This window comes from Arachis hypogaea, chromosome 8, assembly GCF_003086295.3.
Source record: "Arachis hypogaea cultivar Tifrunner chromosome 8, arahy.Tifrunner.gnm2.J5K5, whole genome shotgun sequence".
In the NCBI taxonomy this organism is placed as follows: domain Eukaryota; kingdom Viridiplantae; phylum Streptophyta; class Magnoliopsida; order Fabales; family Fabaceae; genus Arachis; species Arachis hypogaea.
The window spans coordinates 49,300,967-49,327,881 of record NC_092043.1 but is presented as its reverse complement, the minus strand read 5'-3'; the positions used below and the strand labels follow the sequence as shown (position 1 = coordinate 49,327,881).

The 26,915-nt window shown below is 26.8% G+C and overlaps 1 long non-coding RNA gene and 1 pseudogene across 1 annotated transcript; one reads left to right on the top strand and one right to left on the bottom strand.

The window, feature by feature from the left end:
• Window positions 1–8,531: 8,531 nt before the first annotated feature.
• LOC112708490 (uncharacterized) lies at window positions 8,532–9,212 on the bottom strand. Its single transcript, XR_003156350.3, has 2 exons — window positions 8,878–9,212; window positions 8,532–8,789 (listed from the first exon to the last, which is right to left on the bottom strand). It is a non-coding gene; the product is annotated as an uncharacterized lncRNA (long non-coding RNA).
• An 11,695-nt stretch (window positions 9,213–20,907) lies between these two features.
• LOC112705478 (transcription factor MTB1-like) lies at window positions 20,908–23,393 on the top strand (annotated as a pseudogene).
• The last annotated feature ends 3,522 nt before the right edge of the window (window positions 23,394–26,915 follow it).

Here is a 26,915-nt window from a genome sequence, read left to right as displayed (position 1 = left end):
TGCTGAACCTATACAACACTATGCTACCTATTACTACCCTATTATTAGTTAGCTTCTTATATATTATAGTTTAGGGACCTCTCTCTTAAATTAATATCCACCCCCGTTCAAAACAGTACGTTTTACAGTACACCAATTCCGGCAAATAGCGGTTGTTTTTTTACGGTAAATTTTTATAACTGTGGCTAAAAATAGTGGGTGTGCGCGCACATGTATATATACACACTAGATTTTGTGAGAGTGAGTAAATGTCGAAATAATATTATATATATACTAGATATATATTATATTACTATTTTAATGGTAAATGTGTTATTATTATTATTATTTGTTAAATTTTAGTATATCTTCAAATACTGTATAACTTGTCTTTAAACCAATTTGGCATTACAAGAAATTATTGGAATAATAACCGATTTAGTGATCAATTTCTTATTGGAATCCATCGCTATTTTTGTTGGGCCGAACGTGGAGAGCTCTCAACAATCGAGAAGACTTCGGGGAGGAATCAAGTGAGAGAATATAAGATGAGAAGACACCACATCCAACTCAAAACCTTAAGGTGTCAAGTTAATGGGTCTCTCATCTTATAAACTCCTCACTCTTTCTTGCTTTCTTTGATGTGGGACTAATTTCGACACTCCTCACACTTGCAACACTAACAATTTTAAAATTTTTTTGTAGTGTGGGTTGATAAATTATCAATTTATTATTTGTTTATTTTAACTAATGTTGAGAATTTAAATCTCATATTGTATATACAATAGTATATTAATTAATAATATATTTTTAAATAAAATTTAAATTTGTAATAAAATAATTTTTAATTTATCAAGTTGAAAAATATCGCAAAAAATTTATACATATAACTCATTATCGGTATATATGTTAATGTGCGTGGATGTTTTCATTATTGGTAGCTAGAATAGCATAATCTTCTATTTATTATGCTTCTCGATCAAGATATTTGTTACCCATTCTTAATTATTTATTCTTTGAACCCTAATTTGAATTGTTTGTCTTATCAAATAAGCTAATGAAGGATGACCTGGATTGATTGAAAGCAAGCAAAACTGAGATATGTTGGATCCAGCTCAGGGTATTTGCTGAATGATGAACAATTGCTAATTATCATAATATAACTTTACTATTTTTCTTATATACACATTAATTGGCTTAGCTTTTTTGTTTAGAGAAATCACTCTAAACATATTATACATTAATTAGGGATTATGTCATTTTTGTGTATATAATATTATCCAATTTTTTAGTAGAATAATATTTTAAAGTTTTTGATTTAAAAAAAAATAAATATTATTTTTAGTCGTTGATTATTTATTAGAAGGACAAAGTGTTCATCTATACTTTGAAAATAAGTAAATAATTAAATTCGTTTTTAAAAAATCACTTATTTTTTAAATTAGTCTTCAAAAATTTTTTTTAATTAAATTTGTTCTTTAAAAATAATAAATTAGTCATATTAGTTATTCTGTTATTTCTATTACTGATAACGTTAAAATTTGCTGATGTAGTATGTTAAATAAAATTACACTGACTACAACACACACTAATAATTCTAATTAACTACTAATATTATAAGTTTAGAAAATTAAATCAAATTAAACACAAATTGAGGGAACTTTAAGACATTAAAATTCCTTAATTTAGTATTGATTTCATCTAATTTCACAAATTTATCATATTAACAGCTAATTAAGACTGAAAGATGTGTATTGTAATATTATTTAACGTGATATATCAATAAATTTTAATGTCATTTAGTTTCTTAAAACTTGGCAATGGCTTTCCTGACGCCTTCTCCCTTATGTTTAGATCAATTTCTCAAATAATTGAAAACTAATTAAAAAATTTTTATTTATAAAAAAAATACTGTATCTTTTATGTAAATAATCAAAAACCTAAAATTGTATTTATTCTTTTGAAAAAGAACCTCTTAAAAAGTCAAGAGTATTTTTTGACAGATAGATAACGTATATTTGATTTCTATTTTTATTTTAAAAAACTTGTTAAAAAAAAAAGATTTTTTCATCAAATGAAAGAATTTCAAAGTGGAGAGACAATGAATACAGGACAAGAAGCCATATTTACAGAAATGTGAGAGGTGGCTACATATGATTGGTTAATTAATAGTCCATACTAATTATGAACCTCGAACTTGCTATCAGCCATATGCGTGATAATGGGAATGAAGCTTTTACATTGGTTTCTCAATGGATGTCCAATTATTATTCCTTCTTCTTGAAAGCTATATCTACCTAGTTATATATTTTTAGTACATGTCATGCATTCTCACAAAAAAAAAAAAAAAGAGTTTGGTGAAGGGAGGAGAGTATATCTCACTTTAATTTATAATGTAATAATAATGTTATTTTCAAGTGTTTTCTCATTTATAAGTAATTTTGTATCTTATTTTTAATATATATTAATTTAAAATAAATAAATAAATTGAATATTATCATAAAATTACTCATTCTAATTTTTTTTTGGAATTTATTTAAATTTTTTGGACAGAAAATTCTGATATCATATTATAAAATTACTTATTCTAAAAATTTAAGTTGATAAAAGAAGAACATTAATAATTATATTTTTAATAAATATATATAATTTATTAAAAAGATACGTCACTATTTTTATATTTGAAAAAGATATATATCTTTATATTCGAATCTTAACTAGAAACCACTCGTAATGAAACTTCTCATTCTCTTTTAGTAGTGTACGTACTTGTGTTAGCTTGCACATTTTTTTTATTTTTTAAATAAATGCCTTTCATATTCTTTGTATAATTTACCATTCGTGTGTAAAGTAAATGAGAAGTTACCCAAAAAAAAAGAAAAGTAAATGAGTCCTGTTCTATATATCTCATGAGTTGTACTAGAGTGAGTCTTCTTGTATAAAATATTTATTTTGTATAATTTAATTATATATTAAATTATTTATTCATTAAGAGAATATATAAGATCAATAAATTATAATAAAATAATTTTTAGTGACAAATTTTTAAAGATAATAATATAATAGTTATTATATATTTTATTTAATTTATATTTTTGTGACAATTATATATTTGTTGTGGCTATTAATAAAATTTTTTTTACTGATTATTGTATAATTGTTACTAAAATTTTTTAGTGACAAAATATAAGAGACTCATATCATTAGCGGTTATTTTTATTATTGCTAAAAACAAAATAAATAATCGCTAAAAGTCTTTTTCTAGTAATAATAACAAAACCACACAAGCTTTTACTTAATTAAAAAAAAATCAAATACGATAATATCCTTAATTATATATTAATAATTTAAACCTAAAAATGAATATCCATGATATTTTTATGTTTTTATATATCCACTTCCAAATTCTCCATCTCTATATAAATCCCATAAAAGAAATATTCAATTAAATAGAAAATAAATTAAATAACACATAACAAAATGAAGTGATATTTTTTCATCTACATATATAATCTATTTAAATAGTGGTCACCACTTAACTTATGAGCATACAACACAATAAAGTGTAAATGTATGCATAGTTAATACTTTCACCGCGTGCACTACGTGCCCACTTTCACTATCTTTCTTTTTCATTTTTGTAGTAGTTGCACTACTTATTATATAGCTAGGTATATTCTACTTTTAACTTTGAATGATGTTATATTCATAAATTCATAAACATTATAATGAATAGTATAATGCTTACGTGGCTTCTACATATTACTCACATTTTGCCCTACTTCATGCAAACACCTACCCCCACTTCTTAAATTAAAGCCAATTTAGTGCTAGATATATATATTTAGTTACTTTTTTATTTTTTTTAAATAATTTTTATTTGAGTATTTGAGATTTCCTAGGGAATAGAGCTTTTTTAGTATCTCTTTTTTCATATTCATAGTTTAAGCTTGAAATTAATTCTTAAAAAAAATATGTTTTATTTTTTTACCTAATTATATGTTAATTTGCAAAGTTAGATGATCCTATTGGAGGCTAACAATTGCAAATTAGGGTATAGTAGTGATTTTGACTTTTGGGACCTCTCATCATGGTGGTCGGTTGATGATTTAGATTTTTTTTTTAATTTCATTTTTCCCTAAAATTTTTTCTCAATTATTATATTGAATGGCATGAGTATAAGTGTTAAGTGATCTGCATGGAGAGATAGCTAAATCTACCCTTTAATCATTTTTGTTGATTAAACGTTTGCTTTAATCATTAACTTACTATGTGCATGAAACATTTGTCTTTGGCATTATTTGACAATGAGTATTTTCTATTTTGATTCCTAATAAATCATAAGTGCATGAAATAACTTACAAATTTAACACTTATTATTGCTTAAAATAATGTTTTAAAAGAAATTAAAGGGTGTGACTAATCGTTTATAACACGTGACATTTCACATGTCATCACTTTAGAAAATTTGGAAAAACAAATATTAGTTTTAATTAACATGGCATGGGATGTTACCTATCACTTAATATGACATATAAGTATTATCACTTAACATGGTATCTTCACTTTTTATATTACTCCCTTGTCTCAACGAACAATATAAATAAATAAGCATTAAATTTTTATTATTTTGTATGGTATTTTTCAGTTCGGCAAGTCAACGACTAATTTGTCATGGATCAGATCTCCATTTAAAGGTTTGTCGCTGGCCAAATGGGTTGCTGCATGCACAAAGCATGATTCGAATCCGTAACACTTGCTTAAGCGAATTAGTGAGTTAACTACTAGACCAACCAACGTGGTTAATAAACATGAAATTATAACCTATCATTTCCCCACATGTTCCTTTTTTTTTTTGGTATTGGGTTCCTCAAGTATCTAGTAATTTCACTTCCCATATTAAGTTTTGTTTGAAGGATTTCAAACTTTGGAGGGAAAAAAATAGTCTACATAGTTGAGAAGATCCATTGGCATTTGAGAAAGCCTAGAAAAAGAAAAGAATATGCTTTTGGAATAATATTTTGGTCATAATGCTTTTGGAAAAGTTATTTGGGCCATTTGTATACTAGTATTGGGCTTTCTATCTCTCACTACTAGGCTCACATGCTTTCTATTCTAGTAATGATCATGCTACATCAATAACTTTCATTATTGGATTCCGGCCCATTGGAATAAGAAAAAGAACACTTTCATTGCATTTGCTTCTACGAAGAATTTGATCAATCATCTAAAGTGAAAAAATAGATAAAACGATAAAATGGATGATTAATAAACATTAATTTTAGAGTAACATCTTATATAGGTCTTTAAAAAATTTACGGTCGAACAAATTTGTCTCTAACTAAAATTTTGATCCTGTTGTTTTTAGTTATACACCAGATACGTCTTCATGGCAGTTTGACCCGGTCAGAACGTCCTACATGAAAGTTAAAGAGCTGACGTGTCAGATTAACTACCATGTGTCACCTCCAAAACAATTTGATTCCCATCCAAGTTGGACAAAACGACATCGTATTGGATCATGAGGCGAACGACGTCGTTTTGTAGATGACAAATTCGTCCCCACCAGACCATCTGCCTGTTCGAGGGGACCTATCTACCTGATGATTATGCTTCTATAAGGATCTATTTGTCTGATAACCTAATGTTTGGGGACTTATCTGACCTATAATTGGTGACATTACCCTCAAATATATTCATTGTCTTTTTTGGTTTCATTGAAAACACAACCTGATGTATCTGGACCTGCTATCTTGCAAAATTCTAATCATCCCTCTCATGATGCTCAAATTGAAGATTCTCCTTCACATATCATAAAAAATATCTCAGACAATTCTAAAGTAAGCTAATTTTGAATGACTTAATGCGTATGTTGAAATCTGTATGAAACATCCTCATAATAATTTTGTTAATTCGAAGCTCAGCAACCTTTTAGACGTCCAAAGCAAACAGTAATCAGGCCCAAGACTCAGAAAAGTGTTAGTGCTGAGAACATGAATGTTGCAACCAGTGATACAGCATCTAGATTAATCAAATTTATTCCAACACCGGAATAAATGGATGAAACAAACCAAAAGCAATGTGTTTCTTTTATACTATTTCACCACAATTGATTTCATACATATCCATCTAAATATAATGAGACATTTTAATCTAATAATTTGATAATCAACATATATTAAAACTTGCCTAAACAACCACCACATACATACAAAACACAACTACAACTACCAATGTCCCCAATTATTATACCCCTAAACAAAGCAAAAACAATATAGTTCTTCACAACTTGACTATCCTCATTCTTTTTCAACAACAGATCCTCCAATTGCTTTACTCTCTCCTCAAAGCCATCGTTCAACATACGCACTAAGTCATTCAAAATTAGCATACTTTGGGATTGCTTGAGACATTTTTTGTGACATGTGAAGGAGAATCTTCAATTTGATTGTCATGAGAGAGAGGATTAGAATTTTGCAAACTACCAGGTCCAGATACATCAACCTGTGTTTCTAATGAAACCAAAAAAGGGCCATGAATATATTTGAGGGTAATGTCACCAATTATAGGTCAGATAAGTCCCTAAACATTAGGTTATCAGACAAATAAGTCCCTATAAAAGCATAATCATCAGGTAGATAGGTCCCCCGTTTAAAACGTTGCCGTTTCGCAACTCTGCCTTCCATGGTGGGGATGAATTTGTCCTCCACGAAACGACGTCGTTCGCCTCATGATCCAATATAACGTCGTTTTGTCCAACTTGGATGGGGACTAAATTGTTCTGGAGGTAACACGTGGCAGTTAACCTGACACGTCAGCCCGTTAATAACCTCCACGTAGAACGTCCTGACCGGGTTAAACTGCCATGTGGACCTATTTAGTGTATAACTAAAAATGTCAGGGTCAAAATTATAGTTAAATTTTGTTGGGGACAAATCTATCCGACCATAAATTTTTTGATGATCTATTTGAAATATTACTCTTAATTTTATAATTTTCATAATATATGTGCCTCACTATCTTAATTTAAAAGTAATTAACTCCTATTTTAAAGGATCTTGATCCTTCTATGAAATAGGTAAATAACTAATTTGCATGGGTCAAATCATCGAATGATCTCATTTATTTGTTTAAATAAGTATCAAAAATTTAAATTTTGTGTTGTATATATAATAATTTATTGACTAATAATAAATTATTAAATAATAGAACTTAAATTATAATGAATTAGTACTTGACAATTAAGTTGAAAGATATTGTAGAAAATAAAAAACAAAAACTGATAAAAATTCGAATATCGTTTTATATACCAAAAAAAACTTTTATTAGTAATAAAAACTTCATAATCACGTAGTAATCAATTTTAATTATAATAATATATCAAGTTGGTGGAAGCTTTATCACGCTCACAATTATTGATATTCTAATTAATTAAATACATGACACGCTTATATGTTTGTTTGTCCATCCCTAAGCTGGAAAAAATAAAAAAGTCTATTATATAAGATTATTACGTGTTGTTGTCATTACGAGTTTTAAAGTTGAAATTGTCATATAATGAAACCGCGTGGATGTTTGACTTGTTCTTAAGTTTCTAATTCTTGTGTCAAATTTTATCAATATTTTTCCACTAAATTGACTCTTGTCAACGAGTGTTCTAATAAAGACATTAATTAAAATATTTAATAGAAAAATATAAAAAATTAAATAATTATAGTTTTAGTGTATTTAAAATATATTTATTAAAAAATAATTTTTTACTAATAATAATTTTAGTAAATATCTTATAAGAGTACTTTTTATCCCAAGAAAGAAAAAACCCTTAGAAAATTTATATATACTTCAATGTTTCATGTTCTGTAGCAACCCAACACGTCAAAAGCTAGCAATAAGTTTTCATGAATTCCAATCAAATCATGCTACTTCCACTATCTATATAATACATATAAATTCCAAAGTAAAATAAATAAATAAATAAATAGATGTTGATTAACAAAAGGTCCACTTGTGTGACTTCTATTTAACTTGTTAAGAACCCCGTTTGTTGTTTAGAAATTATTCTCTCAAGGAAATATCTCTCTTTATCTCCTTTTTTTTCCCCATAGTATATACATATAAAAATAATTACTTATTTTCAATTCTATAATCTTGCCTGGCCAGCGGTGGTTTCAAAACCGCCACTAGATTATCTGACGCAATATATTAAGTTAGCGATGATTACATCAGCGATTGTCGAAAATTATCGTAAAATTTAATCTCCGCACCACAAACTAAACCGTTTGATATAACTGTGGGAGTATAATTTTATAACGGTTTAAAACTGTCGCTATACTAAATAAACCGCCATAATTTACTATATATCTTATAGTGATAAATAAAATAAAACAACGCAAAGAACATACATAATTATTATATTAATTAAAATCTAATTATTCAAAACACACACACATATATATATATATATATATATATATATATATATATATATATATATATATATATATATATATATATATATATATATAAACATGTAAAACAATTAAAAAATGACGTGATCTTAAGATGGGAAAATATTATATATTATACATACTGATACGGATGTCCAATGATAATGTGTGTATAGTATATAAAAAACAATAAAACTAACACAAGGAATGATATCTGGTGTATGAGGTCAAGAGTAATTACAAGGAGGAAAAGGAAAGAAAAATCAAGAGAGACCCACAAGTAGTATTAGACTCCCAGCTCACCTGGCAAAAGCAAAGTGTCAATAAGGAGAAACCACAAGCAGTATTAGACTCCCAACTCACCTGGCAAAAGCAAAGTGTCAATAAGGAGAAGAAAAGAAACTTGAAGAATTCAGAGGGAGGAGAATTTGCAGAAAGAGAATGAGCTCACAATTCATGCACTTCTTTTTTTCTGATCATTTTTTTTCCTTAACTACCTTTCACTTTTGTCATCCTTTTACTTTCCGCGTGAATGGTTTGTTATGGTCTTGCTATTCATACCTTCTTCCACGTGGCTTGTTCTTTTATTAGCCTCCCTTCTTGCATTTGTATCATATACACCCATTGAAAACCCGTACTGCAATTAAAAAGCAAAATAATGATGTGATTTCATTACGAATAATTTCAATCTCACTAAGTATGGAATATATATAATATATTCGCAAAATCTTAAATTGTGACGATTTGTAATTATCGATAAACATGCGTGAAATCTTGACACTTACATTTTGCAGCAATTTTAAATTGTTATTAAATTAGATCTCACAACTGATTCAGCGAAGATTAAACTTATATTTCTAATCTTACATTTTTTAGACTTTTACTAATTTGAACGTATAAATTAAACTTTTTGTAAATACACTCTCATTCTCATAAAATATCCAAACTAAAACAAAAAAATCCGTTATATATTTTATACTCCAATCCTATAAGTATATATTTCCGTAACTATGAGAAATAATTCTAAATTTACTTTTAAAATAATATAAAAATAAATAAATAATTATACATCTAACTAAGTAAAATCTTAATAACAAGTAAGAAGAATATAATGAGATTGTGAACTAAAAAATAGAAAAATAAATACCCATTTTAGTCCTGATAATTTTTAAAGGACCACAAGGTTTTCAGTAAAAAAAATTCACTATTTTGGCCTTTGTTATGTAATATTGTGAGATTAATTAGTTTTTATATTAATGATCTTTTTTCAGAATATTTATGTGATACATTAATCATTAATATATTTTATGTTTAATTTATATAAATAAAAGTAATTTAAAATTTATTAATATTTCTTAATTTTACATAATACATTTAATCAATGTATTTAAGAAAAATAACAAAAAATATTAAAAAACTTTAAATAACCCTAACAATTATACAAACAAACGAGATTCTCAAAAAAAATCTATCAATCATAGTTAGTTAATTCTTAACAAATAAATCAATAATTTAACATGTAATATAAGTTTATTTTGTTAATATAAAAAAAATATTGATAAAAAAATTAGTATGTCTCGCAAAAATAAAAATTAAAAATCAGAAAATTTTTTTTGTTAAGAATTTCATTATTTTTTGAGATGATTATTACAGATAAATTAAATTTTTTTTTAAAATAAAATGATCTCACGTGCTGATCACGTGCAGATGCCCAACAAGAAAATGAAACGTGGAAAGCTGCTTAAACAAAAAACATGGAAGGCGTGTTCGTTTGTGATACTTCCAAAACGTGTTTCTTTTTAATAAATCTTTTTAATTTTTTTAATATTTTAAGAAAATAACATACATATTTTTATTTTTATTTTTTTAAAATATCAAAAAAATTATTAAAAAGATAAATTAAAGCTCCTAATAATTTCAATTATTTTTGCACAATCTGTAACATGCTTTTTCCTCGCATTGCTACCTGTCACTTTTAAGATTATTACAAGCAAAAAAAATAATGAACTCTACTACTTTCCACTTCATGTGATTATTAGGTAGCATTTATTTTGAGGTATTGGGACGAAAATTAGGAGATTAAAATTTAATATTATATTTATTAATTTAAAAATTAGTATTAAAATTTCAGTTTTTCTCTTCAAAATTTTAGTATTTTAGTATCTTTAAACAGTAAAAATACAAAATACTAAAATTTTTGAAACGAAGACTAATATTTTAATAACATTTTATACTTAAAATATTTTTATTTCAATTAATTAATTTAAATTTATTTTTTATACAAATTAAATTAAAATTTCATTTTTATTTCAGTCTCTGTCTCTCACTTTATGCTAAATATAATATTGAGACTTATTTCAGTCTCAATCTTTCCGTTTTTATCTCTTAATCTCCCCGCCTTTATCTTTCTTCCAAACTTATGTTAGTATTTGATTGATTTAAGTAGTGTTTGAGACTAAATAATTTCAAATTAAAATAAAATTTTATTTTTTATTTAAAAGAATTAAAATTGAGATTCAAAACAGACCTAAATTTTATCAAATAAACTAATATATTCTATTTTCAAATGAGCTTTTTATTTAGTTCAAATTGAATAGTTCGCATAAAAAGCTTGTTAGGAGTAGGAAAATGGATCTATCTATCTAATATCAATTTGTATTTAAAAGCTGGGGAAAAAAGAGAAATAAAGTGCCAAAATAATCAAGATCAGTGGGTGTCTCGATATGCATGTCTCAATATGTTTTTCTCAACTCATCAACGTGACTACTTAACTAAGTTGAATTGACTACAATTTTAGGTTTGATCATTTAAAATTTTATTTTTTTAACTTTTATTTTTTTTAAAGATAATGTGTATTGACGAACGAGCCACGTATAAGACATGTCGAAAAATGACAAACGACAACTTGGGTTTTTTTCTAAAATAAAATAAAAAAATTAATATTTTTTAAAACTCTATTTTTTAATTTTAATTTTTTAAATACGATGATATTTTTTGTTTCAAAGCCGGCGAGCTCTAAAATTTTTATAGGGTTCGTCTAACTCCGGCGAACTCCACTTTAAATTTAAAAAAAAAATGTTAACTCAAATCTTTAAGTTTTATAATAGACAATGGTAACTGATATATATCATCGTTTTCAGAGTACATAAAAATACACGAGAGTATATTAGAATAAATCATATTTTTATTGGGAAAATAATGATTTTTTTTATTTATAATAAAAAAAATTCTTGTTAAATATGATTTATTCCCGTGCATCTATATATTTTTGTAGACGATGAAAATAGTTGTAATTGTCGCTAGCAATGTTGAAAAAATCATACTTGTTGTTTGTGTATTTTTGTATACTTCTATATACTCTTAGATGCGATGATAATGGTTTAAAAATTTAAGTTTTCGTGTATTTTAAAAAAAAATTGAAGTAAAGTTCGTCAGATTAGGCGAACTCCATACAAAAAATATAGAGTTTCTCTGGGGTGCAGCTAACTCGTCTTAAATCCAAAAAAAAATCATATTAAAAAAATTAAAGTTAAAAAATAAAATTTTAAAAAATATTTTTTTATTTTATTTCAGTAAAAATTCCATAAAATTATTGTAAAATAAAAAAATAAAAAATAAATATAAAATAAAAAATATAAATAAAATGTTTTAGTATTAATATTTATTAATATAATTATCTTAATATAATAAATATTTATTTAATATATATATAATAATATAAAAAAATATTAATAATGTATAAAAAAGAAAAAAATATTGTTATTACTGATCGAATATGTTACCTTTGTATGATAGAGTCTTTATTATTAATTTTTATTTAATATAATTTTTTTTATAACATAAACATTTCATCAAAAAAAATTGAGCCGCCCATAAATATCCATATCAAAACAGAAACTTTTGAAGACCGCTTAATATATACCACGGTTAAGAGAACTTGCAAAAGAAAAAAAATTACAAAAATGCTTTAATTCAATACCTAATCTATAATGTAAATTTTTAAAAAAAATTGTGTTAAAGGTAAAAAATTAAATACTTAAATATTTTAAAAATTTATAAAGTAATTATTAACCATTTATTATTTAATCATTAATACAAAAACATTTAGAATGATCGAAATTAGAACAAGATAAAGATTATAAAAAAGATTAACTGTGTAAGTATATATTTTATTTAATTATTTATCTTTTTAGTTTATTGTTATTTTATTTAGTAACAGAGTCATATTATTATTATTATTATTATTATTATTATTATTATTATTATTATTATTATTATTATTATTATTATTAAATAGAATAATTAATTCCAATATCAACATATAATTTAATAATTTCTCAATTAAGTAGGTAATTGCATGGAACAAACACCTGGCTAAATCTACTAATCATACACTTTTAGGAACAAACATGTGAAGTAAGGTGAGATATGCATGTGTGAAGTCTTAATTACATCGCATGCTATAAATTATAGTATCAAAATTTTATATCAAAAGGGAGCTGAAATAAATTTTTGGAGGGCAGATAGAAAATAATTGTCAAGATTTTTTTTATTTAAATTTTATTTAAAATAAATTTGTCTAACTTTATCTCTCTTATTTGAGTGATATTACCAAATTTGAAGTTATTTTCTAGGGTTTCGTTCCAAAAAATTAAAGTCAAACTCATCAGATGCAACTCTTTGAACTTTTAAAGGTTGTATCTCACTTTTTCGTGATTCATTAAAGTAGAAGAATTATCTACAGGTGTTGATATTGTAAAGTTATATGTTCTCCTTTTTTAATATTAGCATTCCTCATAAAAAATACATCAATTCTTTAATTTTTTATGATTATTTTATATAAAAATTTAAATATATATCCTGTAAAATATGTAAAAAAGAAATTAGAAAGACAAATATTAAAATTTATAATATTTATTGAATTTTTTTATCAATTTATACAAATACAATAATATTAATACTTATTGAATATTCTAATATTTTTTATCATATAAAAAATAAATTAAATTAACAGTAAAATATAAAATAATATTAAATTACATAAATAAAAAATACCTAATTTTTTTTATATTTGAACTCAAAAGTAGAGAGAGTGTTGCTTATTGAATAGAAAAGATGAAGATTGAACTTTAGTATTTTAAGTCATAGTCAAATATTTAAGCCAATTGAACTATTTTTTATTTTTTAAAAGAGTATTACTAATTTTTTTAACCAAAATTTGGAGGGACCATGCTCCCCTTGTCTCAACTAAGCTCCGGCCCTGATTAAAGGCATAAATGTAAATTTAGCCCTTTTCTAAAGTCGTCAAGTAATGTTTTCCGGTGAGTAAATTTCTAAAATAATGGTTTTTAAAAGTTTATATAGTAAACAAAAATAAATTCAAAAGACGTTAATGATAAATAAGTACTCTGAAAAATTTAAGAGTGTGACAAAAGAAATTAAATATTAAATATATATTTAAAAAAATAATATTAGAGATCATATTTTAATATAATCTTTTATAAGTATCATTAAAAAAATAAGATATTTTTATTTTTAAAATTTAAAAATTTTATGTCAAATAATTTTTTTTATTTTTTTATTATGAATAATCAAATTTATTTGAAAAATAAAAAAATTTAGAGATTAAATTTTATTTCAAAATTTTTTGTGTATCTTCTAAATATTTATTTAAATATTGCTACGAAAATTCGGATCAAATTGATAAAAAAAATTTATGACTTATAAAAAATATAATATTTATTAGTTATTTTTGTCATATATTTAAATTATTCAGGAGTTATTTTATCAAAAATATTTTTTGTACACCCTATCACACACAGTCTTATACTATAACCGTAAATTAGAGGTGGTGAGGTGTTATAACTTTTAGAAATAAAAATACATACATATAATTAAAAGATATAAATATAAATAGGAGTAAAAAAAAAAATAACAGAACAAAAGCGCATCACACTCAAAACGTTAGAGAAAACAAGCGTCGGTATATAAAAAAGAGCAAGACATATATATATGATTCAACAGGAAATATATATATCAACACTTGATTCAACAGGAAATATATATCAACACTAATCTCGACCTACAAAAACAAGACCAGCTAGTTAAGTATAATACAGCCCAGAAAGACACAAAATGTACAGTCTATTTCTCCATAATCAATCTCTTAGAGGGAGATACAGTTATAATATACAAAAGTGGAGAACAACAATTAAAGCAAAATGAAATCCAAAAATCAATCTTTGCTTTAGAGAGAAAACTAACATGTTCAACGAGGTGCACCATGTCCTACATCTGAAAAATAAAATCCAACAACGGATGAAAATCCGAAGGTTCCTAATAGGACAATAATTCCAAATAGAGATAATGTAAAAAGATATGAACCTGTTAGACAATCCTAAACTCCAATCATTCAAGATTCAAGTTTATGGTCATTTCTAATCCAAACAGGGTTAAGTTACTAAGTCTCAGCCCTTGTCAACTATCTTAAATCTTAATTCTTTCTAGCACTAAACTATTAATTCTCTCAATATCATTATTGTTCATTTTTTAGCATTAAGCCCTTCCGATTTTATCAGTTTTTAACAATTATTATTAACATTCAGTTTCAATGATGTCAATTATCATCATTAGTTTCAACAGTTTTAGTAAATTTCAACAATTTCAATACAAGTCATCAGTTATACTAATATTCTCAATTTCTCAACTTGAAGTAAGTGGGGGAAAATCATTGCATTTATCTAGAGAATTTTAATAATCTCAACTCGAAACAAGTGGGGTGAACCACAACCATTGTATCTACCCAAGGATTTTCAATCATCTCAACTCAGAACAAGTGGGATGAATCACGACCCTTGCATCTACCCAAGGAGCTCGATTATCAATCAATACTCATTTCCATCATCCAATCATTTAGTCATTGACATCGTATTAAAAATAATACTCATTTCCATCATCCAATCATTTAGTCATTGACATCGTATTAAAAACAGCCCTCAACGCACTATCGTCAACATAAGGGACCTCTCGGTTCTTCAAACACATAAAAAACAATACAAAAAATATAGAGATAGAAAGAATAGATAAGGCAAGTAGCTCAAATAGTATATAGTTATAATTATTCACAAAGACAAGCCAAATATAAGATGCACACCCAATCAATACACACAAATACAAATTATGTATGCATGTTTTATTGGTCATGAGCTCATGTGTCAGTTAAATTGTCAGGAGTCAGGACCCGACCCGACCCAAATCTGGTTGGCATCTCCTGGATTAGTTTCTCTATTGCGCATTCTCAGGAGGAATAATTCCAAGAAAAAATGCCCTACCACCTTCTCCTGGAGGTATACTCAGAAGAAATATTCCGAGAGAGAGTGCCCTACTACCTTTTCCTAAATACCACACGATTCTGTAAGATATGTCCAACCACCTTACAACCAGAGAGAGATGTGGAAAAAATATTTCAAGAGAGAGTGTTTTACCATCTTTCCTACTTTCAACACACATTTAAAATATAATGTGAGAAAAGATTTCGAGAGAGAGTACCTTACCACCTTTCCCACTTTTAGCACACACCATCAGAAGAGGATGTGGGAGAAGTATTTTGAGAGAGAGAGCTCTACCACCTTTTTCACTCTCATACCACAACCACATTCACAGGAAGAATAATTTTGAGAGAGTGTGTCCTACCACTTTCTCTTGGAAGCAGTGCCATATTAATACGCAAGTGGAATGAGACCACTGTCCTTATCAATCCAGCCATTTAGACCATAGACAGAGATATTCAATTAATATACAAACGAGATATACACAGACCTTGCCAATTCAACCAATCAGGCCATACTCAGTCATCATCAATCTCATCGTTCATGTCTGGTGTCAATTTGATATTCAGCAAGTTCATTGCTCTCAAGCTTTCATCAATATTCATTAGCTTTAGTTTACAATCTCATCTAAAATACTAATTTAATTCAGTCTATATATTCACACTCATTTCCGAGCCTAAAAACAAGTTGTAATTAGAGGTTACGAGAGTTTACAAGTGTTTCAGAAAGGCCAAACAATAAAAAAATAGAGTTTATTCACAAAACAAAACTTGTACGCATGCATCATCCTTGTGCGTACACACACACCAAAGAGTCATTCCCGTTTCATGCGTACGAATACGCATACTCCTCGTGCATTCGCACGAGCGCTTTTCCACGCTTTGCCCAATGCGCACATACCATACTGTGTGTGGGCACACTTACCAGAAGTTCTGGTCTGTTGCATAAATTCCAATTTCTTCTATTCTTAAACCATTTTAAAGATAGTTTAACTAGATTTAATTTAAGAAAATTTTATACTAATCCAAGCTCTGAGCACCAAGTTATGGCATATCGAAGTTGGTCAAAATTTTGTTTTTACTAATTTTATCAATTTGTAAATTTTCACCAAAACTCAATTTCATTTATTTTTAAACCATTCTAAAACCTCTTCTATGCATTTCAACACTCATTCATCACCTTATATCCATTCCATATCTAATCAAGCAAGTTCCAACATACTCATTCAAATTCCATAAGTTTTCTTTCGATAACTACATCACAATTCAATCACACAACCAAATCATCATTTATTCCAATCATGAATTCAACAACCATTCATTCATGGTAAATTCATCATTTATCGCGACTTATCATATAGAAAATATCTCACCCTATTTCGGCCTCCGGCTAATCTCCATATCAATACTCATCATAATCAACCATACCACAACTCATATTCAAATTAACTCATTTATATACACATTCACATCATTCACTAACCACTCAATTCACAAAATCACAACTAATCAACACAACATTAACCAATTTCATTCAATCATATCTTAGGGACAACTAGCATAAGTTTTCACGTAGTTTACATGATGCCTATCCGAAATCAAGACTCGTACCTCTTTGATGGTAATTCACACCCTTGAATCCGTTCTGCTTTCTGCAATTCCAAGTTTCACCTAACGTCAATCAAGCCTCCACAAATGCTCCGCAACCAAAACAAGCCACAAAACCGCAACTTAACTCAATTCAAGTAAGTCATCATTTTTCATGTAATTTAGTTACATCAATTTAATTCACATTTCAAGCTAGAGTTTCACTTAAAATTATTGATAATAAAGAAATTAGACTTTTTTATCTTAACCCACTCGAATTTAGAGTAGACCCACTTGAAATTCATGCTAGAGTATCCGTAAAGAACTAAATTCACAAGATTTTGACACCATGTATCCCAAAATGCAAAACAAGAAATAAAAAATTCAAAAATTAGGCAGGAATTTCAGATTTGCTCACCGCAATATTTTCATAGAAATGAAGAGGATAAGAAGAGCGACACATGACCATAAACGACTCATCAATCAGAGCTTTGAAACAAAAATTATGTGGATTTTAATGTAATAAGTGAATAATAAGTTAATAACTATGGCTAGGGTATGAATTTTACTCTCTTCTCCTCTTTCCAGCCGCTCTCCCTCACTCTGATTGGAATGGAATGCTGAAATGCTAAATTAGGGGTATATATGTGTGGGCTTGGCCGAACATAAATCTGATTCACTTGTTTTAGTTATTTGGTCCAATTTTAGGCTAAAATCTCTAAAATTAGTATTTTTATTTATATTCTAAATATTTTTATTTTTTTAAATTATACATTTTAATTTTTTAATATTTTTTGTTCATATTTAATTAATTAATTAATTAATTAATTAATATTTTTTTTAAATTCTACATTTTTCATAAAAAAATTTTATTAGCACCTAAATCTTTCTAACCAAAGTTTGGTAGTTAAGTCTTTTCCTAAATAATGTATGTTACCCATTCATTCATGTTTAATTGTAAAAGGAAAGAAGAGTGAAAAGAAAAAGTAGAACAAGTTGATCAATTTGCATAATTTTAACTTTCTACTTACATGTACAAATTTAGGTATAAATCTTTTTTGGGGTATATATTATATTATTATCATAGCCAAAAGTTTATTATATTATCCAATATTTTATTTTTGCCTTAAGAAATTAATAAATTATAAATTGATTTAGTTAAATAATGCTTGAATATTAATCATTATTTAAATAAAAATTGAAAGTCAAAGAGTTTTCATTTGTTTTGTAAGTTTCTAACAATATGATGAATACAGCAATAGCTTTAGACTTGTGTGTTTTTACCCATTAAAAATTGCTACTTTTAAGCTATTCAATACAAAACCTATCATATGAATGATTTGTGAAATTTCAAAATTCAAATGGTCATGAATATGTTTACTCTTAAAAAAATATTAAATATATACAAAAAATTAACAACTAAATTAGTTATAATATATTTATGTATATATAAATATAAATATTATTTAACTTATTTTAAAATATATTATATACTTTAATATTTAGTTTATACAAAAAATTGATTATTAATATAAGTCTTAAAAGCATGATAAAATTACTATTAATAAAAAATTTTAAATATTTTTATTTAATAAATATAAAATAAATACATTAAAAATTTAAAATTTTTATATTTATAATAAAAACTTTTTAATTTTGTATCTTACATGTATTTTAAGAGCACAAGATATCTTTATTTTTAATATGATTGAAATAAATTTAATTGTGGTATACTTTCTATGAAATAATCAAATCTCTCCATGGTTGACACAAAGTTCAGAAACTCATTAACTGAGAGTCACATGGAAGTTATGCTTACAACTATTTACTATTTAGCACGAGAATCACAAACTTACTTAAATCGTCGTCCCTTCAATTTGAAGCTTTGTATTTGTCATTTATTGATCTATGATTTTTTTTTAAAACCTATTTTCATGCCAAATGCTGTTTTTTCTTTCAACAAGTTTAGCTGTTTTGTTGGTTTATTGACCCATAGTATTAGATTTTATTAAATTTAGTTATAGGCTGAATCAGTAACCATTAATTCGTAATTTCAGATTTAGTTTATTTATTGATTTAATAAGATAATTTTGTTATACAGTCTATATAGTATATATATACTAATATACTTACATTTTCATCTATTAAAAACATGATGCTATATATATTATTAAAATAAAAACAAATGTCTCAAGCTAATTAATTACAGAATTTAATTTTAAAACACGGTATAAAATGTAAATAATTTTATATAATTATTTAATTATATTTAATTTTTAGATTATTAATATTACACAATAATTATAAAAAAATAATTATTTTTATTAATACAGAGATACATAATTAATATATATATGTAGATATATATAACTTTTTTACACGATAATTATATTTATTAAAATTAATAGTTAGCCACCATATATTTTGAGGATATATGTTAAAATTATTTATTGGTAATTTTTTTATTTTAATAAATACCAATAAATATATTAAAAAATTAAACTTTACATTATTTATAAATCTTTTTAATTGATAATTTAATATAAAAGAATGTTATAAAAAGAAGAAGATGAAACCAAACAGTTTACGATTCAAACAGCTCCACCAAACATTCAATTCAATTATTAAAAAAAAAAGATGACCCGATTGAAACGTGAAAACAACAATTCTCCTACTACCTCTCAATTTAGAAAAAATTCTCTAAAATAAGAATGCTAATAAAAAAATAAAATAATATTTTAATTATTTTTAAATTTATAATATTTATTATTTATAAATATTATTATTTTAATTTAAAAATAATTAAAAATATTAATTTATTATTTTTATTAAGTTTCTTACCTCACAAAACTTAATTTCTCCAAAGATAAATAACAATGAGGTTGTCACCCAAAAAAAACATAACAATGAGGTTAATACTAATTTAATTTATTGCCCTATAAACCATCATTTTATTGTTAATAAAAAATAAAATAAAATCACTTAAAAAAATATAAATTTATATATAATTATTTTTATATAAAATTAATATTTAAAATTTTTTAAAAAATTTAATAAATTTCACAATTTTATTTTTAATATTAAATTAACAATGGTATTTTTTTAAATTGTAATTTATTGCGGTATTTTTTGAAAATGTGGGATGATTTAATTTATAGAGTACAAATAGGACCGTCCGATTTTTAAGAGGTACAGAAATAATCCGATTTCTGTACTCGAACCGTCCGATTTGTGTTTAAAAAATTAAAAAAAATTGGAGTACACAAACCATTCTGGTTTGTGTACTCCAATTTTTTTTAATTTTTTAAACACAAATCGAAGAGTCCAATTTATGTACCTCTCATAGTTTTTAAAAAACACCAAAAATTAACACGTTAAGGTATACCATGCATCCTACTTCCATATCCAAATTTTTTAGCCAATAAATTTAACTAAATTATCATTTATCAATTTTCATCCATTAACTTCAGGTAAAACCATGTAGAAAGTAAGTCTTTGTTAATTTAAAAAAACTTTTTTCATTCCTGCTCTGTTTCCTTAACTTTCACAAAAAAAAACTCTTTCAGTTATTTTTATTAATCTTCGTTATCAGAAGTGTGAAACATGTTTCCTTCGATTACTTTGAGAACTCTTATAATGTCTGTTTCACACCTTCATAGCACAACACAACACACAGAAACATAAAAACATAGACCATTGTTCTCTCTTTAGTTTCATAACTGAGAGATTAGAATTCGAATACCCATAATTGAATTTTTCTTTCTCTCTTTCGTTTCATCGTTGGGTTGTGAAAAAGTTTCAATTTTTCATCGTTTTGGTTATCTGGGTCGTCGGAGTCAAAAACATGAAGTTTGAGGTGGGTTCAGGTGGTTGCGGCGGCGGAGGTGGCGGAGGTGGCGGAGGTGGCGGTGGCGGTAGTGGCGGTTGGAATTGGAATGATAATGAAGAAGAAGAAAAATCTATGGTGATGAAAATTCTCGGAAAATGTGCTTTTGATTACTTGGCTTCAAACTCCTTCATCACCAATGAGAGCATGTTAATGGCAACAGGGAGTTTCGAGAATCTTCAGAACAAGCTCTCTGATCTTGTTGAACGCCCCAACTTGAACAATTTCAGTTGGAACTACGCGATCTTTTGGCAGTTTTCACAGTCCAAATTCAAAAAAGATTGTGTTGTTCTTGGTTGGGGTGATGGCTGTTGCAGAGAACCAATCGAAGGTGAAGAAGAAAGAGAAGCTTTGAGACTTGGATTTGATAATGATGAGGTTGTTCAGAGAATGAGGAAGAGGGTGCTGCAGAAGCTTCACACGGTTTTTAATGGTTCTGAAGAGGAAAATGAAAATTACGCTTTTGGCCTTGACTGTGTAACTGACACTGAGATGTTCTTCCTTGCTTCCATGTACTTCTCTTTTCCCAAAGGTTATGGTGGTCCAGGTAAGTGCTTTGAACTTGGTAAGCACTTATGGATTTGTAATGATGATGATGCTGATGATAGAGATGGTGATCATGGGTTTTTGAATTGTGATTCTGGTTATTGTGTGAGGGCATTTTTGGCAAAATCAGCTGGGATTAAAACTGTTGTTTTGGTTCCAACTGAATTAGGTGTTGTTGAACTAGGTTCTGTGAGGATTGTTGATGAGAACCTTGATTTGTTAAAAGCTGTGTACTCTGTATTTTCTTCTTCTTTTGCTAAATGTCAAGGGAGATGAAAAAAACAGATTTTTTTGTGGTTTGGATGTTGGGAATTGGGATAGGGACAGAGATATTAGGGTTAGGGATCATAGAGTTGAGGGTGTTCCGGTTCCAAAGATTTTTGGGAAGGAATTGAATGTTGGGAATTTGAATTCAGGGGGAAAGAATTTTAGGGAGAAAGTTGTTGTTAGGAAAATTGAAGAGAAGAAATCATGGAATGGTTACCCTAATGGGAATAATGGAATTCGGTTTCTTAATAATGCTAGGGATGGTGTTAATGGTTCAAGAAGTTGGGAAGTTAACCAAGGTTTGAGTCAGGGCTGTCTTGGAGGAGTTTTCCCTCCTATTCCTAGGTCCTGCCCTAGTAATATGGCAAAGCAAGCCGATTGTGGCGGGAAGAAAGATTTCTTGTTGGAAAAGTTTCAACGGCCGCCGATGCAAATTGATTTTGGGGTAGGATCACAGTCTTTTGGGAGATCAATCGTTGGCGAATGTGAGATTTCAAATAGAGACTCATCACATAAAGAAGAGAATCCGGAAGAAAAACCAAGCACGACTCAAGAAAAAAGGCCGAAAAAGCGAGGTAGGAAGCCTGCCAATGGAAGGGAAGAGCCCCTCAATCATGTGGAGGCGGAGAGGCAAAGGCGCGAGAAACTAAACCAACGTTTCTATGCGTTGCGCGCTGTTGTACCTAATATCTCGAAGATGGATAAGGCATCTTTGTTGGGAGACGCCATAGTTCACATCAATGAGCTACAGGCGAAATTAAAGGCCTTGGAATACGAAAAATCAACCCTGGAAAGTACTTCCAAGGCTAGTTTACCAGGAATTGAGGCCAATCTTCGAGATAGAACTTGTTCTTTCAAGGTGGATATAGAAGCGGATCAAGATGGTGTGATTGTGAAAGTGAGTTGTCCTATTGATCTTCATCCTACATCAAAATTGATCCAAGCGTTAAAAGAATCAGAAATGAGTATTTTGGAGTCCAAATTTAATGCTACAAATGATCATGTTTTCCACACATTCGTGATTAAGTCCCATGCATCGGAACAACTCACAAAAGAAAAGGTGATCGCGGCGATCTCTGGTGAATCCAACTCAAGAAAACTCATATTCGCATAGTAATATCTCAATCATAGATTTTGTGTTAGAAAAAAGAAACATAGTTTATGACATTTTCTTACTCATTTAGTTTATTCATTTGATGTAAAGTATAGATAGTCAAAATGTTCGCCTTTTTTTTGGTATACAGTATACACTATACTTGAGGTTGTTTAATGACCAAATTAGACATGGAAGCATTTAGGTTTAAGAGATAGTAATTGCAAGTTGAAAATGAATGTTCTCAATTTTTTTTTTCAATTGTTATGATAAAGTGTGATTTTTCACTATGTACTCTTTAAGTTAGGCTAAAAAAAAGCATTAAAAAAAGATATTGAACCATTAGATCACACTTAACAATATCAATTATAAAAAAAATAAAAAGAATCTATTTCCAATTTATTAGGGTTCATTAAATATGTATTAGTAGTGATAAATTGTAATGTAAGTTATGTTTTCTATTTAGTTAACATAAAATTATGACTATTAATGAATTATTACTATAGTATAGTTTTTTCATATTCATCTAAGAAGTTACAGGTTGGAGTCTCCTTATCTTTGGTAAAAAAAAAAAATAGAATTATAACTATAATAATCACCATATAATTCGCCAATATATATTTTTTAAACTTTAAAAATGATTGTTCTTACGTATAAAAGAAAATACCATGTATAATATGCCTAATTAGAGAAGAAATTAGTGTCGTTTTCTCCTCTCGGAAATGGCAAGCATTATTGCACTTCTTTGTTTGGCTAAGGTTAAAGAGTCTGAAAATTTGATAAACATTAAAATGAAGGGCCAAAATTTTGCACTCAAGATACTCGGCGTTTTATTATTATTATTATTATTATTATTATTATTATTATTATTATTATTATTATTATTATTATTATTATTAAACAAATAATGAAGCCAAATTTGACGCACATGAAAAGGAGCAAAAGCACATGAAGTTTGATGCCCTTATATTATTGTAGATCACTCTTTTGTTATTTTCTTCTTCTTTCTATAATGGTTTTGAGATTGAGTTATCTATTATTATTATTATTATTATATTATTATTATTATTATTATTATTATAGTGTAATATCAATCAATAATGTATAATATATATCATAATCATAATAAAATACCTTTTATAGTATAACAGAAAATAAGATAAACAATATTGCTTTCATTGCTTGTGCAATTTATAAGCATTGTGTGGTTTGTGTGATGAGTGGGTTACCAAATTATTTTATTATTATTTGAATTGAATAATTAATTAAAAAGGTTCACGTGTTGAGTTATTTTCACCGAACGAGTTTTGTGATGACAAAGAATCATGTGGTGCATGTGTTTGCTTATAAAAGTGAATGAAAATATTATATAAGGGAAGAAAAGTGCTTGTGACCAAACCACCTAATCTATAGCATGGAATGTCATGCATTGATTCTTGGGTAAATCCAACAATGTAGTGTCAAAATTGCGTGGACTTATTTTGTGTTTAGATTCCTACCACTTTACTTGAATCATGTTATTGTCCACTAATGTTTTGTAATCTTTCTTAATTTTATCTTATTATTTTTTATCATTGACCATCTATTAGTTGGTGGAATTAATTAATAATAATTAATTGAACATGGAAAATACTAGACCCAAGGTGTGTTTGACTTCTGAAATTGTAAGATAATAATTATTGTAAAGTTAAGAGTTCGCTTAATTCTATATATATAATCCTAAGTTCTTTACTCATCCATGTTATGATATATATATTGAACTTGAATACACAGAATTAAAGCTTATGTATGATTAACTAAATTTGACTTAAAATAAGTGTCGTTTTTACTTTTTTGGTTCATTAAAACATTAATGTATATGGATAAAGGATTTGTCTAGCTAGATATATAGATTAATTTTTTTAATGAAAAATAAAAAAAAACGATAGTTATTTTAAAACGAATGGAGTAAGCTAGAAACGATATTTAATAATCGCAAGTAACAACAAATAATTAATGTTCAAATAAATAATGTTATTAATATAAAAAATAAGTAAACTATTTTGATGGTGTTATATTACTAATGCAATTAAGAAATGTTGCTCATCAAATAAATAAAGTAAAAAATAGACGGAGTGTGGTGGTATTGTACCTTGTGGTGGTTGAAATTACGACGGTAATTTTGTCGCGGCGACGTAGTAAAAGGAGTAAACGTGAGTTGAAGGAGGGGAGGAGGGGGAAAACGTGCGTGATGTGATGGAAGAGGTTACGTTGTCTTGTCTAACCGTATCTTAAAAATTTAAATTCAAAAATTGATTATTCTAATAAATTAAAAATTTGATTTTAATAATTAATTTAATTTTCTTTTTTTAAACCGTTATTTATATTGTTTAATATTTACATTGCCCTCTTATATTTTTTCTTATCATCTATTTTTTTATCTTTATTATTTCTAGTGATTTCGTATCAATTATTAATATGTATTTTATTTATATATATAAATACATCATCAAAGTAATTATTCAAAATACTGGATTATTTCATTGGACCATGATATAAATTTTTTTACCGTCACTAAATCATCGTTATTATTATTATTATTAATTATTATTATTGTTGTTATTATTATTATTATTGAATGAGTTGTTTCTTTTACTTCTTGTACTGATAGTGCTGCTGATTGTCATTTTTTCCTCGTGAATAAAATAAGTTCCATATGATTTTTAATCTCTCCATTCAAATGTATCTCATATAACAAAGGAACTATATTGAATAATTAAAATGGTCCCATAACAAGAACTATATATAGATGCACTCAAACGTGCATATCGTGCTATCATTGACACGCTGTATATTATTGAAAAGAAATTTATGTGCCCAAAAGCATAAAGATATATAGAGAAGATACATGCATCTATGCATGCATGCTTGTTTAATAAGCTTTAGATGAATTATTATCCATGCATGCCCACGCTTCACTTACACAGTAGTTATATGATTATATCCGACCTTATTTGGTTTGAGTATTGGATTTTGGATCCGATCCGAATATCTGATTATCTAATATATTATATTAAAAAAATATAATATTTATATAATTTTTTATTAATCTTAATTAATTTTACCTGTTACATTTTTTTTTCATTAATATAATTTTTTTATTGATATATAATTTTTTTTATTTTTTAAAATGTTCCTATAAATTTAATACTAATAGGGTACTTGATTATCCGAACCGATTCAACACGAATTTAATCGATTTGGGTCAAATAAAAAAATACTAATTTGATCCCAATCCGAACCAATCAAATTTAATGGATTCAATTTTTAAATTTGTCAAATCCAATTCAACCCGACATGATTACACACCTACTTAAAATATTTTATCAATAGAAAATTATTTTATATTATTTTTTTATCAGAAGAATAAAAAAAGGTGATTAAATACTCACGTAAAAATATTTTTATGTAAAAATAATAGATAAAAATCATTAAATAATTTAACACGTTTGACTAAATTATTTTTAATATAATATGCATCAATATCTTAATTATTACCTTATATGTAAGTACACCCAAAATAAATCTAAAAGCCTTATCTTAAATTCAAATTAGAACATTAGGGTTCGCAAAATAACTAAAAAGTGATCATATTTAAATCTAAGTATTGTTAGAATTCTCGGTGATGGAAGAACTAGATCTGAAGGGATATGTATGATGATGAAACTATCATAATTGGAATTGAGATTTGAGATCTCGTTTTCAAAAAAGAAAATAAAATTTCAATATTTGGAATTCACTCGA